At 45.3% G+C, this 4,549-nt stretch overlaps 1 protein-coding gene across 2 annotated transcripts in view; it reads left to right on the forward strand.

Moving 5' to 3' along the window:
* Traf5 (TNF receptor-associated factor 5) overlaps positions 1–4,549 on the forward strand; it is a 35,984-nt gene that overhangs the window by 1,320 nt on the left and 30,115 nt on the right. The window contains exon 2 of one of the 2 annotated variants that reach the window (XM_013015256.1): positions 4,132–4,275. The exons of the other annotated variant lie outside the window; for it this stretch is intronic. The gene's annotated coding sequence lies outside the window, so the exon portion shown is untranslated. The remainder of the gene's footprint in view (positions 1–4,131; positions 4,276–4,549) is intronic. 2 annotated transcript variants of the gene reach the window in all.

Raw genomic sequence — 4,549 nt, forward strand, 5'->3', positions numbered from 1 at the left:
CACACACACACACACACACACACACACACACACACACACACACACACACACACACACACACACACACCAAGCCAGACAGGGGTTTTAACTGATGGTGAAAAACTGATCATCTGAGGGATCCCATCTCTATCTGATTTGAACAAGAAAGAAATTGCTTCAGGAAAGATATGTATCCAATGGAAGTGAAAAATGCCTAGGGTTTGTTCTTGTAAGTATAGGGATTGGAACTGCTGTCAGATCCTAGGCTGGCCCTCCCTGGGAAAAGTCTTCTGTCCAGACAGCAAGTGGACAGAGGAAGTGATGGGGGAGACTTTCTTAAGTCATTTGGTTGAGATCTGGTATGAGGAAGAGCTGTGTTATCCTCACCCAGCTCACATCATCTGAATAGCAGTATGCTGCAGGCAGTAGGGTGGTGGAATTAACACAGAAACCGTGTAGAGGCACAGCCACTGGAAGTATTAACTAACATGTAATGGGGTGTTACAGGGGTGATGATTTTGCGTGGGGGAGCTAACACCTCTGAGACAGTCCTGTTAGGCTAGTGATGGGAAAGGTGCCTTATCACTCAGACAAACAGACAAACTAACCTTCTGTAATGAGCTCCCCTCTACTGAGAAAGAACTTGTAGGAACAATAACTCCTTGTTGTAAAGCACTTCCCTTTTTGAAGTCTTTTCTCATTGTCCTGTCTTCCAGGGAGGGTCTCATAGTTATCCTGTGAGTCAGGATTATTCTCCACATCTCCCAGATGGTAAGGGGTGGGGGGAGCTCTGAGAGCAAATAACCCTCTTGAGCTGCTGATCCAGGCATGGGACTCAGAGCTCTCTGATTCAAGCCTCTTACTTTGGTTTCTTCAGCAAGCCACATCTGCCTGTCTCTTCCTCAGTCTGAGGGGTGGGTCAGGGGACTCAGATTCCCCTAACATCTGGATGGCTGAACCAGCAACCTGGGGCAAGTTCTGCTGGTGACCAACCCCAACCATTGCATACACAGATACCACTTTCATCTTTGCCAGCCATGTGAACTCTGTGCAAGACCTGTGTGCATTTCTGTGTGTTTCTTGGAACCCAGTTCAGAGTCAGCCTACACCAAAGCTGAGTGAATTGCATTGAATTCATTTGGGCTGGGTTTCCCTTGGGCTCTGAGCTGCTAGTAAGAATTTAGATTCCAGGAATCAGAATAGTATACTATGTTTATTTGGGTATGGCTTATTTCACTTAACATGATTTTTCCAAGTCTTTCCATTTCTTTATGAAGAAACATAGGCTCCACGGTTTGCCTCATTTGTAATAATTAATATATGTCTAGAATAGTCCTGGCAGAGAATCAAAATAGCTCAATAGCTATGCACATATGACCATATAAAATGATGCTAATTGAAATGAACTACAAGACATGGAAATAATAGGTCTTTTTTTTCTGGTTGTTTACTTTGTCGCCAATATAATGTATTTAGTTCTTTCTTTATATTTTACTTCACTTTTCTTTTTCCAGTGATTTATCACTGGCAATCTGGTACCCTGCATCTTGTATATACACTTACCTGATTTGGGGAAGGGAAGGGGGAATAACAAAATGCTGAAACAAGGACAAAGTTGTCCCATGGCAACAATGATGTCTACAAGACACTATGTCGAAAATGAACTTTACAACTTGGGGTGGGGAGAGGGGAAGAATGGGGAAGAAAGGGATAGTGAGAGACAAAGGAGTGGCTAACAATGTTCAACAGGAAATGTACTCATTACCGTACTCATGTAACTGTAACCCCTCTCTATAGCATCTTTACAGAAAAAAAAAAGAATAACATACTATGGTTTATAAATAGCCTACCTCATCAGATTAGCCCTTTTTTCTCTACTTCTCTCTGGTAAAGGCAAGGCAGGTGCTTTACCTGGTTGCAAGCTGGGGCCCAGAAGTGACATAAAACATCTCAGAGCATGTATGCACAGTGTGTAGGTACTGACAGGACCTAAGACTGTGCCTTCTGATTCTAACACCTGTGCTCTTCCTGTGATATCTTGTCTAAAGTCAGCTAGGGTGCTGAGCAGAAAGAAGAAAGAACTCAAGGCATTGGTCCAAAGCTGCCTGACAGCTTTGTCACTGATGGGGGTGTTTAAGAGTTAATGGACCAGGGGAGGGGAATAGTGGCAGATCCAACCTCAAGAGCTTTTTCTGCTCAAGTTGTGACTGTTTTGGAGTCCCTCTGGGCTGAGTTCTTACCCCACAGAGCTGTAGGAGACAGGAAAGGAATGGGGTGGGGGAGGGTAGTGAGTGTGTTGGGCATAGAGTGCAGGATAGAAGTGATCTCCAGGGATGAGGGCACCTGCTGCTGCGCTGCCACTACTGCTGGCAGACAAGAATGAGGGTGAGAAAGAGACTTAACTTAGTGTTTCCTCAAGAGAAAAGGCTTTAGCCTTGGGTATGACAAATAGCTCTAGGAGACAACCCTGGGCAGTAGAAAACCAGCCTCTGGATCCATTCTCAACCCTACACAGACTAACTCACCAAGGGTGGGAGGATCAGAAGAACTTGAACCAGGAGTCAAGTTGGGGATCGGCAAGGGGGATGGTGTGGGGCCTCCAAGGAGAAGGCCTACTGATTTGTTTTGCCTGAAGAAAAGCCCTACATGAGCCTTGACCCATACAGCCTCTGGCATACTCTGTCTGGTGAAGAAATCTGGGTGGAGGATCAGGAGGTAAAAGTGAAAATGCTTTATTTGTCCTGACAGAGAAAGTCACCAGTGTGTTTCATAGAGCATGACAGGAACACTTTGCATATTGGTATCTGTAAGCAGGTGGTAGAGCAGGCTCGACTGGTGCTGTGGCAAAAGCAGTACATACCTGTGCGTCCTGGACACTGAAGTATAACCAGACATTTGGGGCCTGGGAAAGTGACAGCCAATGAGCACATCTCTCCTAAGGTTGTACTGGGGAAAGGTGACTACTTACTTTTATCATGCTGGTGCCTCATTACCTGAAACCATGGGCTCTGTCAGTTTCCCTCCTACCAAAGTAGAACATGCCTGAAATTTTTTCCCATCACCTTTTCTTCCCTCAGTTGAAGATCTCTCCTCTGCCCAGCCCAGAAGACCCCCACCTGTACTACAGAGTCAGGTCTTGCCTCCTTTCTGAGGCAAGTTCCTTCCATTCTCCTTCTACCCTTCCTCCAGGCTCTGCCTTCTGCTCTCTGCCTTTGCCATTAAACAAGATGGCTCTGTGTTTCCCCAGCTCCTCTTCTCCCTGGTTCACCAACAAACTTCTGGAAAGAATAGCCAGCACTTGAAACCTCTCCCTCCCATAGCTCCCTGCACCTGCCTATGCTGCTCGGATTGCCCGGAGCCTAGTAATCCTCTGTCGCCAGCCTAAGCTGCAGCTGTTGGCTGGTCATCTCACTATGGCTCCCAGAGCCCACAGACATCCTCAACTTGACCTCAAGTTTCTCATTTTCTTTCCACCCTGCAGGTACCAGTGTGGAGCAGAGACTGCATCTGATCTCCTCGCCTTCCTTTTTTGGAGCTCTCAGTCACTCCCAAAGCTTAAATCTACACTCTTAAGGAAAAACTACCTCTTGTTTCTTACCTTGATTTATTCTTGGCCACTTTGATTTCTGATATTTAAAAAAAATCCTTACTGTGATGTTTTGAGAGCCTCAAGACACTCATCTCCAGCCATCCCTTCCTCCAAATTCTCTCCACCTGATGATAGAGGTTGCTGCCATTACTCCCAGCCAGTCCTGATCTAGTCTATTTCCCATCAGGACTCTGCACCCTCTTTTCTGAATGACGTGAATTATCCATTCACATATTTCTTGCCCAGATCCATCTGTGTTCTGTTTCTTTTCCACACTGCTGCATAGGCACTTCTTAATACTTAGTCTGCTCAACACTTTTTGCTTTCACTAAGAGCAGAGTCGAAAAAGTGTGGGCTTCAGAATCTGGCAGGCACGGGTTCAAATGTGAAATTATGACTTGCTGATTACAGGCAAGTTGCTAGATTCCCTTCTGTCTTCCCACTGGCAAAGAGAAATGGAAATCTCTCCCATTTGGTGTTGCTAGAAAGATGAGATGAGCTAGGATACACACAGAATCGTGTTTGATGGGTATTCAGTAAAGCTAGTTTTCTTCTTCCCTAAGGTCTAATGGTACTAGAGATTTTCAAGGGGTCTGGGGACCTAAGAAATGCATGCCTAGCTTAAAAACAGATGGGCCAAAGAACTGCCTGCGTAGAAGACCAGAATCTAAGCTATCCTGTTTTGTCACTTGGCAATTGTAGATAAGGTAGGTCTTGGGGGATAGGGTAGGTATTCTGGGATGGAGTGGGCACAATGGGGATACATAGGCAGACAGCAAAGAGGCTAGGGCCCTAGGATTCTGGGCCAGGATTCTTGTCCTTACAAAGATGTATGGGATTTATCAGCAATATATCAGACAAGGGGTTAACATCCTGTATATATAGGGAACTCAAGAAACTAATCCCTCCCAAACCTAACAAACCAATTACTAAATGGGCAAGGGAACTAAAGAGGGACTTCTCAAATGAAGAAATAAAAAT

The sequence above is a fragment of the Dipodomys ordii genome, unplaced genomic scaffold, assembly GCF_000151885.1.
Source record: "Dipodomys ordii isolate 6190 unplaced genomic scaffold, Dord_2.0 Scaffold26, whole genome shotgun sequence".
Classification (NCBI taxonomy): domain Eukaryota; kingdom Metazoa; phylum Chordata; class Mammalia; order Rodentia; family Heteromyidae; genus Dipodomys; species Dipodomys ordii.